This window comes from Callorhinus ursinus, unplaced genomic scaffold (genome assembly GCF_003265705.2).
Source record: "Callorhinus ursinus isolate GAN/ISIS: 27379988/994484 unplaced genomic scaffold, GSC_fseal_2.0 scaffold6, whole genome shotgun sequence".
In the NCBI taxonomy this organism is placed as follows: Eukaryota; Metazoa; Chordata; class Mammalia; order Carnivora; family Otariidae; genus Callorhinus; species Callorhinus ursinus.
Genome location: NW_027397068.1, coordinates 75,074,639 through 75,089,617, shown reverse-complemented (window position 1 = coordinate 75,089,617; position 14,979 = coordinate 75,074,639). Strand labels below are relative to the sequence as shown.

At 37.0% G+C, this 14,979-nt stretch overlaps 1 protein-coding gene and 1 pseudogene across 6 annotated transcripts in view; both read right to left on the bottom strand.

Annotated features, from left to right (window-relative positions):
* The window catches only part of PACRG (parkin coregulated), a 582,662-nt gene that overhangs the window by 338,776 nt on the left and 228,907 nt on the right, over window positions 1-14,979 (bottom strand). The window lies entirely within an intron of this gene.
* LOC112815585 (solute carrier family 25 member 3 pseudogene) lies at window positions 1,676-2,891 on the bottom strand (annotated as a pseudogene).

Genomic DNA, 14,979 nt, shown 5'->3' with positions numbered 1-14,979 from the left:
GTTACATCCCTATCACTTATTGGGCCGTCCTCCGGCCTAGAACAGTGCCTGAGACATCGTGGGGGCTTATTGTTGGCTGAAGGAATTCACAATTTATTCAGAATTCTGAGGAGGAGGAGGGTGCTATTTATAAAGAACTCAGAGATCTAAACTTTAAAGATGAGACATAAACAGAGAAAAGTAGCGCAAAAAGACTCATCTAACAAAGATTGAAAGGATGTCACGAGGCAGAAGATATGATTGCTTGTCTAAATAAAGACACCAAAAATGTGTGCTCGGGCTACAGAAGAACGGTGGTTGCATGAGGCTGGTTGGGAAGGACAGGTTTTGTGGAGGAGGGTCTGTACTGATGGGTGAGGGGATCAGACATGGGGGGTGGTGCGTTTACATCTGTTTTCCTCCAGACTTGTCACAGGAAGGATCATCTACATGTAAGCATGCTAATAAAATCGTCAGCATGAACTCTTCATTTCTTGCTGCTGCTTCTGAGTGAATGACACAAAAAACAAAACAACAAATAATGGATTTTGCTTTAGTAAAACACTAGATAAATCAGAATCTAGTATTTTGCTTTATTATCTCTGCAAAAAGCAAGTAACAGTTTGGTATCATCAGTATGGCAAAACAGATTTGGTGTGGTGGATCACATTGCAATCCTTTGGCTTTTAAATTTAACATACAAGCTCTGTTTTATAGCATATTTGTGAGGGAATCAAAAAAATTTTTTTTTACTACACAAAATGCTATTGAAATCTAACATCTTCAAAATGACCTTGAATCCCAAACTACTAAGACTACAAAGTTTAGTATCATTTTTTATTGTTTTGAATATGAACATTTCTGTGTTTTCTACTAACACAAGCCCAGCTATGTAAATAACACAAATATATAAATGCCTAAATATAGGAGGATCTCATTTTACTTAAATATTAGTATGTTTCACATCACTGAAAACAAAGAATTTATGACTTTCAATTCTTTCTACTCACTGAACATAACTTTCTTTTTTAAAATGATAATCCATTAACAAATGAAAACACAAATCTCATAAAAATGAAATTTTATAACAATAATAAAACTTACACTTAAAAGTTTTTCAGCAGCTTTTTAAGTGTAAGTTTGAAATTCTATTGCCAGGGATGATTTAGTCCGAGCTTCAAATGTGTAAAATTCTGCATAGCTTCCAGAGGTGTAAATAACTCCATCACAGTTGGTTAATCATCGACAGAACGTGCCACAGCATAGTTAATTAGTGCACTGTTCATCGTCTGAAGGAAACAAGTGGCTAGCTGTGCTAATAATTTCCATAATTTGGATTATCAAAGAAATCATGCTTAGATTAAAAATTCTGGAGGAGATCCACACAGGAAAGCAATTTTTTTTTCTAAAGACCACAGGAAGAAGATTTAAGCAAATTTTGAGGACTACTGTCTTTATTTTTATTGAAATCATTAAATGTAATGAGCCACATTAATGCAATGTTAAAATTTGAGATCCTAATAAGATAAATTTCAGTGATGGAAAGTTTTACCTTTTCAATGCTGAGTTCATTTTCTTTTAATATGGCATAATTTTATTTTATAGACTCATATATAAAATGAGAGATTCATACAGGACAAAGGACTTGTAAATATCTTACACTTTATTCCTATCTCTGCCACTAATTTCTTTTTTTTTTTTTCATGAATAGTTGGGTTTATTTCAACAGTGGGTTTGCAACCCTCGCCTTAGGCAAGAGACTACAGTAATTATACCAGGAATAGACAATTTCCTACTGTCAGATATATAAAAGTTCCTCTTGCACTTTCCTCAACACTGATCAACAAGCAGATTCAGTCCACATTTGCTTTGATCGTTCTACTGAGTTAACCCAAGCTGCTTCTTCGGAGACCCTGGCATTTCAGGTGGAGGAGGGCGAGGGAGCTTGAAGTAGACCTTCACAGAGTCATAGATGAACCAATGTAGTGCAGTCAGAGTGCCAATCATGATGATAAGGGCAGAGTCCCTTCCATACACCTTTAAATCCAAGTCTCTGAAGAACTTGAGAAGCACTGCTACCTTTCTCCTTATTCAACACAGATACCATGGAATCAGCAGGGTGAGAAACAATTGCACAGAAGACTCCAGCTATGTAACCTGCCACAAATGTTACAACCAGTTGCTCTGCCTTTGAACATTCACTTCTGGGCTTAGGAACTGCAAACTTGTACAATGCTTCAACAGTACGTTCAAAGCAGGCAAATTTCATCATGGTGTACAGTATCTGTCTCAGCAGAGAGGGGCAACTCCCTTGTAGAATGCTTTTAAGCCTCCTTCCTTATGCATTTTGGGAGCTGCATCCCTCAAAGTGTTGGCATAACCTGGTTGGGTTTGAATTCGAACCTTAGCAGCTTCCATAGTAGCCAGGGCAATGTCAGCAAAGAATTCAGCACTGGCAGAAGCAGCCAAATATAGTGAGGTGCGCCAGAGACAGGCATTCTCCTCCCCAAGCACGTTGCTTCATAAAAGCCAAACTTGCAGAGCCACTGCAGGGAGTAGCCAAGGAAAGTCGGAGCCCATCCTTTAGCCAAACCACGAACACCATCCTCTTTAAGAGTAACCGAGAATCCATTAAATTTGCGCTTGTACTTCTGGGGGTCCACCTGCATACGGCATTTCATTAAATCCAGAGGAACGACCGCAGTGAGTGTCAGACCACAACTTAAGAACCCACCAAAGCCACACGGTGCGTAAAACTTCAGGAAGCCACATTCGTAACTGTCCTCCTGCACAACGGCTGCCGCCAGACTGCGGGAACGGCGGGGCGGGCCCGTGAGGCCATCGTGTACCAGCCGCAGGTGGGGCGTGTTGAAGGGGTTCGGCCGCGCCAGAGGCACCACGGACGAGAACATCTTCCTAACATGGCGAACACACAACCGCTCCCTTGAAAGGCTGCGGCTCACAGAGTGCCACTAATTTATTATTTGTGGTCACATGATACAAATATCTCAAAGAACGAAATGTTTACTAAATGAATGAGCCTCGATAGTATGTGAGGAACTATGTTAATGACTTAGATTTTTTTTGCGGTCACGTGGGTGCGCTAAATAGGTCTGTTCACATACTTTTTAGTCTTCTGCTTCATAGAATCTACTAAATGAAACACAGGATTCTACCCTCTCCCATAGTTATTTTGTCCCATATCTATACAAAAATAAGCAAAATCTTCTGGAGCTGGAAAGATTCTTGGAAATCAAACTGTCATGGCCTTTCCTTTACTAACAGATAAAGAAACAGAAACAAGCCCAGGTAACGTGCTTTGCTCAAGGCTGAACAACTAGTTAAATAAAAAAGCTAAAGCTAATTTGAAGTTCACTTCAGGAGGCAAGTAGTTCCACGCTTCCCTCATAGACGGTGTTAACAGGAATGCTCTGGACATGACTCGGATGGATGTTTAGAAGGTGAGGAGCCTCTTTCACGTTTCCCAACCCAGACCTCTTTCCTAGGGTAGGGAATGGATGTACGACCCCCTGATTGTGTGAGGTGCTAGGCCACCACCCAGACAGCACAAATGGGTCTCAGTGTCTCTTAGGAAATCTTTAGACTTGGGCTTGATTAAACTTTAGCCAAATTTAGTTAAATGGGAAACAAACTATCTTTTGTCCACCTGTTATTCTGTGAACTGGTCCATGTGGAAGAAGGAAGAGATCTATATGTGAAATGATGTACAAATGACCCTCTTTTCACTGAGTGGTGTATAGAACCTGCAAACTAAAACTAGTCACAAGATCATATGTGGATTTGAATGAAAGACTGGTGGCTGAGATTCAGAGTCAATAGGCTGTGATTTTGCTGTAGAAATGTTGTTATGTTGGCTTTTATTTCAGAAGAGATATGGATAGAAAAGAAGTGCTGAGAAAGAATCTCAGGGAAGTACTGTGGTGACCCATCTTTGAAGAACTTAGCACAATCATCGTGCATGTGTGTGTGTGTGTGTGTGTGTGTGTGTGTGTTGGAGGGAAGCTATGGAAAATCTGAGGACCTACATGGATAAAGGATCACTGAGTGAAGTGCAAGGGATTAAATTTTGGCCAAGTCCCCTTATTTTCTCTGACATGCCTCTGGAGGTTGTAAACTCAGAACAAAAACAATGAAGTTTGCCCAGGTGAGTCGGAGACTTTAGGTTTAGGAAGCTTTGAGAGAGGGGATTTAAAAAACAACCAGTTTAGCCATGACACCCCAGCTAAACTTGCACTGCTGGATGCTGCTCTTCTGTGACTTGGGACCAAGACTCCTGGCTGCCCAGTGAGATGGCTGCTTTCTGTTTGAGCTTGGTGAACTGGGAAGTGCCCCTAGGAAATTCTGGTTCAGTCTGGAGCTCAGCAACTTCCAGGTCTGACCAAGATGGGCAAAGAGGGCTCTGATTAACCCTCATACCTGAAACAACTAAAAAATATATGAAAAAATAAAATATATAAAAAATGAAATACATATGAAAATACATGAAACAATGGTTCTCAAGACATTGAACATTGGGTAATGAAGGACAGTGATCCCAGAGAGACAGAAAATGAATGAGATAAGACTTGTGATTGCCCCCACTCAATGCCTGGAGGAAGTCTGCAGTCGGTGGAGCAAAGAGGAGAAGCCCAGTGTTCTCCCTGAGGTGAGGAGACAGAGCAGGGAATCCAGGGAGCCCAAGGCAGCTGTGGTTCCAGGGACAGAGGACCAGTGACAAGAGACCTATAAGGAGAGCTCTGGAGGTCTGCAGCTGGTCCTACAGTGTATTCAGCTGAATTCTGGTCACTTTGTGAGTGTGAGGAAACTACCTGAGCCTGGAGAAAGAAGCATCTGAGAGCCTTAGTGAGCACATGCCTGGAGCACTCATAGCAAGGAATATTGCCTATTGCCAAGAGCGCAAATGGAAAACCTCATAAATCATGGGTCACTTAGTAGAGTACTCAGAAGGCTCAGTAGTGGGGTAAAATTAGCCCTCAGGAAATGCTGCCTTTGTTCTACCTAACAAAGCATAAAAGCAAGACCTGAAGGGACCAAACTGCTTACTGTGTTCCAGAACAAAGGTACAATACATTTCTAGGAACCCAAAAGTGCCTAGTACCCAGCAAGTTAAATTCACAATGTTTTTGCATAACAGATATACAAATAAACGGGAAACTAAGATGCATGATGAAAAGTAAAACCAATCAATTGAAACTGACTCAGAAATGACACAGATTAACAGAATTAGTAGACAAGGATATTAAAGTAGTTATTTTACTATATTTCATATGCCCAGGAACCTATAAGAAAGACTGGACATCTTAAGTAGAGATGTGGAAGATATTTAAAAATTAGAACTTCAGAGCTGAAAAACAGCATGTCTGAGATGAAAAAGATAGTGGAAGCAATTAACAGCAGATTAGACACTACAGAAAAAAAGACTGATGTGCTTCAAGACATAGCAACAGAAAGTTTCCAAATAAAAAAAGGACAGAAAAAAATGAGCATCAGTGAGCTATGGGACAACTTCAAATAGCTTAATACAAGTATAAGTGGAGTCTCCGAAGACAGAGAGGAAAGGAGGGGCAGAAGAAGAAATAATGGCTGAAATTTTCCAAATCAGTTGAAAATTATAACCCAACAGATCCAAGAAGCTCAATAAACCTCAAGCACAAGAAATGTCACATCATAATCAAATTGTTTAAAACTAATGATAAAGAGAAAATCTTCAAAACAGCCAGAGAATAAAAGATATATTTAATGTAAAACAAGATATCTTTATTCCTCAAAAATATCTTTCAAAAGCAAACATTTCAGACATATGAGAAAGTACTACACTATATACTATTTCAGACATGCGAAAAAGACTATTTCAAACATATGAAAAAATTAAAACCAGCAAAACTGCACTCCAAATAATGTTGAAGGAAGTCAATAAAGCAGAAGGAAAATGATACCACATAAAAAACTGTTGCTATAAAAAGGATAGACGAGCATCAGAAACGATAACTATATGAGTAAATTTTTCCCATTATTTAAGTCTTTGTAAAAGATAACTGACTATTGGAAGCAAGAATAATAACAATGTCTTGTTATTGGTTTATAACATGTACAAGTAAGAGGTATAATATAACACAAACCTTAGGAGGAAAGAAATGGCAGAATGCTGTTGTAATATTCTTATACTATATATTAAGTGGTATAATATCTTTTGAAGTTTTAGTGTGACAAGTTAAAATATATACTATAAACTTTATGGCAACCACTAAAATAGAACAATAAAAATTCCAAACTAATAAATAAGATTAAATGAAATCATAAAAAATACTTACCCTAACAAAATTTTTTTAAAAAGAAGAAAAATGGAAAAGCAGAGATGGGGCAAATAATAATACAAATAGTAAGATGATATATTCAAAAACAACCATATCATAATTATATGAAAGATAATCATATGAAAGGAAATTAAGTTAAATTAAAAGTCAGAGCTTATCAGATTATAGAAAAGACAAAGCAAAATTCTATGCAGCATCTAAAATAAAAAACAAGAAACAACAAGTGTTGGCTAGGATGTAGAGAAATAGGAACTGTCATGTATCATTGATGGGAATGCAAACTTGTGCAGGTACTGTGGAAAACAATATGGAGGTTCTTCAAAAAGTTAAAAATAGAACTACCCTACAATCCAGTAATCACACTACTGGTTATTTAGCGCCAAAATACAAAAACATGAATTCAAGGGGATACATGCTTCCATATGTTCATTGTAGCATTATTTACAATAGCCAGCCTATGGAAGAAACTCAAGTGTCTCTCAACTGAAGAATGGATAAGGAAGATGTAGCATATGTATTTCTATAATGGAATATTATTCAGCCATAAAAAGGAAGAAATCTTGCCACTTATACCATGTGAAATAAATCAGTTAGAGAAAGACAAATACCATATGATTTCACTCATATGTGTAATTTAAGAAATAAAACAAACAAAGGGGAAAAAACAGAGAGAGAGAGAGAGACAAACCAAGAAACAGACTCTTAATTATGGTTACCAGAGGGGAGATTGGTGGGAAGATGGGTGAAATAAGTGACGGGAGTTAAGAATACACATATCCTGATGAGCACTGAGTAATTCACAGTAACTGCTGAATCACTATATTGTACACCTGAAACTAATACAACACTGTATGTTAACTATACTGTAATTAGAATAAAAAACTTAAAAAAATATATGCAGCCTCCAAAAAACATACTTTAAATATAAGACACAGTAAATTAAAAGTAAAAAGTCTATATTAACATCAACAAAGTATCATTTAGAGCACAAATATCTACCAGGGATAAAGATGTTTATTTCATACTGATAAAGGGGTTCAGTTATCAAGATGATATAAGAATCCTAAACATTTATGCACCCAATAACAGAGTTTCAACATACATGAAGCAAAAGCTGATAGAACTGCAGGAAATATTAGAGGAAGCCATAACTATGGTTATATTTTTGTTCATGTTTTGTTTTGTTTTGGTTTGGTTTTTTGGGATTTTTTTTTATTGACAAAGCAAAGATGTTTATTAAAAGAACATTCTCAAACCACACTGGAAAAGATGTTTGCAAAAGTGGATGTGATGTAGATCAACTTTGGAATGTAGGGCCACTCCTTCCCACTCCTTGGGTGATGCACACACTCTTGCCTGCTTTATCACATGGGACCTGGTGTCTCCCCCCTCCACCAACCCCCACTGCAAGCTATAGGAAACACACACAAAGAAGACTTCCCCTGTGGTCAGGCTCCTCATCAATGACAGATTTCAATACCATTTTCTCAATAACTTACAGAACAAGTAGACCAAAAAAATCAGTAAAGATATAGAAAACTAGATAATATTATCAGTCAATTGATATGACATTATCAACCAATCTAATTGACATTTAGAGAGCACTAAGGCCAAAGTGGTAACATGTACATTTTTTAATGTTCATACAGAACATTTACCCAAATAGACCATATTCTGGGTCATAAAACAAGTCTCAGTAAATTTACAAGAATTCAAGTTATACAAAAAATGCTATCTAACTATATGAAATTAAATTAGAAATTAGTAACAGGAAAATATCTGGAAACATCCTCAGATAGTTGGAAATTAAACAAAACTCATGTGTTAAAGAACAAATCAAAAGAATAATGTTGAAGTATTTCAACTGAATGAAAATAAGCTATATCAAGGTTTGTGAGATGCAACTAAAATAGTACTTAGAAATTTATAGCAATAAAAACCCTATTAGGAAAAAAAGCACTATCTCAAGTCAATGAACTCAGCTTCTACCTTAAGAAATTAGAAAAAAAATAGAAAATATGAACCACAGTAGGAAAAACAAAGGAAATAAGAAATATGTGAATGGATTTGCATTTCCTTGAGGACTAGTGATGTTGAACGTCTTTTCCTTTGTCTGTTGGCCATTTGTATGTCTTCTTTGGAAAAATGTCTATTTAGGTACCCTACCCATTTTTTAATTGGCTTGTTTTTCTTGTTCGTTTGTTTGGTGATGAGTTGTGTAAGTTCTTTATATATTTTGGATATTAACCCCTTATTAGATATATCATTTGCAAATATTTTCTCCCATTCAACAGATTGGCTTTTTGTTTTGTTGATGATTTCCTTCACTGTGCAAAACCTTTTTGTTTTGATGCAGTCGCAATAGTTTATTTTTGTTTTTGTTTCCCTTGTTTTAGGAGACATATCTAGAAATATGTTGCTCTGGCTGATGTCAGAGAAATTACTGCTTGTGTTCTCTTCTAGGATTTTTATGGTTTCAGGTTTCACATTTAGGTATTTAGTGCATTTTGAGTTTATTTTTGTGTATGGTGTTAGAAAACGGTCCAGTTTCAGGGTGCCTGGGTGGCTCAGTCATTAAGCATCTGCCTTCAACTCAGGTCATGATCTTAGGGTCCTGAGATTGAGCCCCGCATGAGGCTCCCTGCTCAGCGGGAAGCCTACTTCTCCCTCTCCCATTTCCCCTGCATGTGTTCCCTCTCTTGCTATATCTCTCGCTGTCAAATAAATAAAATCTTTACCAAAAAAAAAAAAGTGGTCCAGTTTCATTCTTTTGCATGTTGCTTTCCAGTTTTCCTGGCACCATTTATTGAAGAGACTCTCTTTTCCCCATTTTATATTCTTGCCTTTTTCTTTTCTTTTCTTTTTTGAAGATTTTATTTATTTGACAGAGAGAGACACAGTGAGGGAGGGAACACAAGCAGGGGGAGTGGGAGAGGGAGAAGCAGGCTTCCCGCTGAGCAGGGAGCCTGATGTGGGGCTCGATCCCAGGACCCTGGGATCATGACCTGAGCCGAAGGCAGATGCCTAACGAATGAGCCACCCAGGTGCCCCCTTGCCTCCTTTTTCTTAAACTAACTGACTAGATAAGCATGGTTTAATTCTGAACTCTGTATTCTGTTCCACTGATCTATGTGTCTATTTTCGTACCGATACCATACTGTTTTGATTACTATAGCTTTGTAGCATATCTTAAAATCTGGAACTGTGATACCTCCAGCTTTGTTCTTTTTTTCTCAAGATTGCTTTGGCTATCTGAGGTCTTTGTGCTTCCATATAAATTTTAGTATCATTTGTTCTAGTTCTGTGAAAAATGCTGTTGCTATTTTGTTAGAACAAATCAAAACCACAATAAGATATCACCTTACACTTGTCAGAATTAATAAAATAAAAAAGACAAGAAATAACAAGTGTTGGTGAGGATGTGGAGAAAAAAAGGAACCCTCATGCACTGTTGGTGGGATTTAAATTGATACAGCCACTTTAGAAAACAGTAGGTAGTTTCCTAAAAAATTAAAAACAGAAATACCATATGATCCAATAATTCCACTACTGGGTATTTACCCAAAGAAAATGAAAACACTAATCGGAAAAGATACATGCACCTGTATGTTTATTGCAGCATTATTTACAATAGCCAAGATTTGGAAGCAACCTAAGTGTCCATCAATGCATAAATGGTTAAAGATGTGGTATATAGATATAGATATAATGGGATATTAGCCATAAAAAGGGATGAGATCTTGCCATTTGTGACAACATGGATGGACTTTGAAGGCATTATCTTGAGAGGAATAAGTCAGACTGAGAAAGACAAATACTACATGATTTTGCTCATATGTGAAATCTAAAAACACAAAATAATTGAATAAACAAACAAATAGCAGAATCAGACCTATAAATATAGAGAACAAACTGATGGTTGCCAGTGGGAAGAGGGTAGGAGGATGGACAAAATAGTTGAAGGGGAGTGGGAGATACAGGCTGCAAGTTGTGGAATGAATGAGTCACAAGAATAAAAGGCACAGAATAGGGAGCACAGTCAATGATAACTGTAAGAGTGCTGCATGATGACACATGGTAGCTTTACTTAGGGTGAGCAGAACGTAATGCCTGGAGAAGTTGAATCACTATGTACACCTGAAACGAATGTAACATTGTGTGTCAACTATAATCACCAAAAAAGAACAGAAAAAGAAAAGAAATACTTGAGTGGAAATTAATGAAATAGAAAACATAAAAGTAATGGAGAAAATCAGTGAAACCTAAAGATGACTCTTTGAGAAGATCAGTACTATCAATAAGCCTCTGACATAAAGATCACTAAAAAAGAGATAAGACACAAATGACCACTTAGGGGAACGAGAGTGGTGATACCACTGCTGATTCCTCATTGTTACTCTATAGTCTTCTGTAATATTCTGTAATACTTTGTTATGTTAATAATATAATAAGAGAACATTATGGAGGAACTTTATGCCAATAAATATGACAATGTGGATGAAATGGACATATTTCTTAAAAGAGGAAAACTATTACAGCACAGTCAAGGAGAAATAGATAAACTGCATATCAGTTTATTTTTCAAATAAAGCCAGCATTGTTAGTCCTATTTTAAAATTAAAAAAAAACACCCAAAACCAAAAACCTAAAATACAGAGAGTGAAGTGACTTGAACAAGGTCTTACGGTAGTAAATGGTAGAGCCAGATCTTGTATGCTGGGTTGACTGACAGCCTGGGCTTTTGTCTGTATACTACTACTCTAAATGAATGAACAAATGAACAAATAAATATGTTCATTAGGAAAGTATTTAAATTCCATACACAGATTAAATTTGCATATATATGAAAGTACAACATATACATTAGAATTTTATCAATGCTATATATCATAACTAATATACTTTGTATATAATGTTACATATGTATCAGAAAAGTACACAACAAAAGCTCTGAAATTTTAAAATCTTTTCATGTGTTAGTTTGAAAAGTAAAGACCAACTGTGGCTGAAATTATAGTAAGAGAATTTTTTCTAAGTTATACTTCAGAATCAATGAACTCTGAAACAGGCTGGTGGGGTTATTTTTTTTTTAAACATGAGTTAATGATCCAGTTGGAATGGTTAGCCAAATATTAAGTAAGTCCAAGTGGAAAGAGCATGTATAATGCAGTCATGTGAACCTAATTTGAATCTTGGTCAGCTTTTATTAGCTGGGGAAATTATCTAACCATTCTAAGGTTCAGTCACAGCATATGTAAAAATGGGGTTGGCAATGTTATCTTAAATAAATATTGTGATGATTAGGACTAATTTATTTCAAGCACCTAATCTAGGAGCGTCTGGGTGGCACAGTCAGGTTAAGTGTCCCACTCTTGGTTTCAGCTCGGGTCATGATCTCAGGGTCATGATATCAATACCCATCGGGTTCCATGCTCAGCACAGAGTCTACTTGAGACTCTCTCTCCCTCTCCCTCTGCTCCTCCCCCCATCCCCTGTGCTCTCTTTCTAAAATAAATAAATAAATCTTAAAAAAAAAATAAAATAAAAAATAAAACACCTAATCTAGTGGCAAGCAGAGAAAAGAAGGACAATAAATAATAGCTATTGTTGTCACTGTTGCTGTAGTTGGTGTTAGACTTCATTTCCTTATGAGTCCATTCTACCTGTGGCTGTTCATAAACAAAATCATTTCTGGGAAGAGGATGGGAGTAAGAGAGAGAGAAAATAATTAACAAAGAAAACAACAGTATTCAGCAAGAAGTGAATATAGGAAAAAAGTGAGATTCGAATTAGAAATACTGCCTTTCTCCATCTCGTGCTACTTTTACTTCCCCAGATTTTTCCAGCGCGTATCATTTCTAATTCCATTCTTGTACTGCCAACAGACTCAATTTTCTCTTCCTTTTATCACTGATATTTGGAAAGCAAGAATTAAAATTCAAATGCTTATAGGAACCATACAAGTAAAGTGAATCATAGGGGCAGGTGGTGTCTCGTTCTTTCCCCACAGACATATTTTATTTGTATATCCATCAACAAGGTGATTATTCACTTTCACACAAAAATTTGCTCTCTCTCATTTTTCTGGCAACGTGTGGCTCACCCAGGCAATCTGGGTGCATAGGAATATTTCTCTACTTTAAGAAAAAGAATAATGCAAATAGGGTTAATAATTAACGTCAATTGGTATTAGACTACCATGGTGGACTTTGTAGGAACCCATGGGAATGGAGAAAACAAGGAAGGTGTTACTTGATTCCAGACATTTACTGACACACAAGAACATAACGCTCAGTATTGTCAGACCTTGCAGTACTCAAGAGAAGCCAGAGATTTGGACATGAAAATTCTCCATTTGTAAATGAATGTCTCACAAAAAAAAAAAAAAAACAACAATTACTCAGGCTTATCAAGCACATCTAAGCACTGGATCCAGCTGTCAGACCTCCAGGTTATGACTTCTCATTACAGAGGAGCCAAATTTCTGCACTACTTGATACTCACTGCCTACCTAATTAAATCAAATAGAGTTTGATGACAAGAAAAAAGCTTCTGCAAAAGAATAAATATCCACTTATAGTCTCTTGATTGTCTATAGAAATATTCTTCTCTATTTATTTGTCAACAAACAGAATTTCCCCCAAATACTCAACCAAACTGTTTTATAAAATGGGAAGACATTTCTTTCATCCATTTATTCACCTATCCAATGGCTATTTTTCGAGCATCTACTATCATCAAGTCACTGTGGACAATACCAAGATAATTAAAATATAGTTGCTGCTCTCTATATTTCTCTTCTCTCTCTCTCTCTCTCTCTCTCCTTTTTTTTTAACCTGAAAAAGACATTTTCAAAAATCATTCTGTTGTTTGGCTCAAATAATTTTTCTTTACCTCCCTCTGTTTCACTCCGTATGTGCGTACGTGACATCAGAGAACTTCTTAAGGGTCAGATGTAGGGAGGGGTCAAAGACAAACTAGTGAATCTTACTGCCGGTCAGTCGAGAAACTTTTCCATGGAAAATCTTAACTAGCAACAAGCAGAAGTAGCTCCCAAACCACCATGATTGTATATAACACATTCCACAAGCATTAATTTGTTGTCATCTAGATGGGTCTATAATGTGTAATATGGATCAACCTACATGATTTTTTAATTAAAATTTCTTAAGATTTCTTACTTCCAAATAAATGATTGCAATATTTTGATGTCATTCTGGTGATAGCAGATAGGGTACAGAATGCTTTTAAGATCACAGCCAGGATATTTTCATTTCATTTACAACTTACTGCAGTGATTAAAGCAGGTTGCCTAACTCTCTTTAAACACATAATTTTATGCATAATAGGGTAATTATATTAAATGAGTATCTATCAGTGGACTTCTTGGATGAGTGAGTTTTCTTGGACTAGACAAATGCCATAATGTATATTATGAGGTCCTGTCTTGGCACATTAGGCCAGAATTTAATCACCTGGTATAAAAGTTATCAACAAAATTTTATCAGTGTAACTTTGCTATATTCTCTTGTGTGAATAAGTATCTGTTGATCAAGCCCCAAAACCCACAAATAAGACCAAATAACCAATTCAAATTCCACCAAAAATCAAATGCAGCAGAGATAATTTCTTAAAGTAGTCATTGTGTCTTAGGAATAAGAAAGGGTATCATGTCCTTGAGAAAACTGCTCATTTCCAGTTTATAAAATAGAGAGTGATTTGTATCAGAAGTTATCCACAGATGACCATTTTCCTCTCCTTTTCTTCTCTTTGATTTGGTCTGATGGCTTTTAAACCTGTTAGTTCTGCTTTCTATTTATTGGTTGTCACTCCCACCTCATTAAAAAAAGTCTTGGTTTGGCTTAGTTCTCATGCTGTATTATCATGGCTAGGTCTGGGGAACGTGCAAATATTTAAAACTGCAAGCATTGTGGAGAAAACAGGGCTTTTTGAATTCTACCTTCCAGACTTCCCAGCTCCACCCCCTTCTCTTTGGAGAATTGCTGTATTGTTCGTTATTCACTTCATGGAGACCCATTTCTTCCTTGTTCAATTTCATTAAATCTTTCGAAATGCATAAAATCAGTTCCTGAACAGTGACTACCCATTTCTTTAAAAGTTCAGCCTGCACTGCAGGATCTAGTGAACTCAGCTCTTGGGTCACACTGAGGTCTTTGCAGAGCCCACAAATCTCCGATCCCTCGCCAGGGCCCCTCCATAGGCCACCACCTCTGCTGAGAAGGCTCTCCTCCTCCTTATGCCAAATCCTTGCCTCTCCTCCAGAAATTGGGACCATCGGCGTCTCAAGCACTTGCCAGCAGCTCCTAAAGCTGGGTTATAGGAGCCCTCCCATGTATTTTAGAAACCCCAATCTCAGCACTAAATCTCACTGAACAGTAGGTGATTTAATATGTGTCTCTTTCCTCACTAAACTGTAAGCTTCTGAGGGGAGGCACTATGATATTCATGGTTGTAGCCTCAGTATCTAGCATAGCTCCTGGGGCATAGTATGGACAATGGAAACTCTTGGAAAAAAATAAATGAACAGGGATATGAAATAAGAATAATGTGAATTACCATTTGCTGAGTTCCTGCTCTGCCAGAGGCTCGCTTATGTATGATATACATATTCCTCAGAACAACCTGCAGTGTCCTTATTTACCGG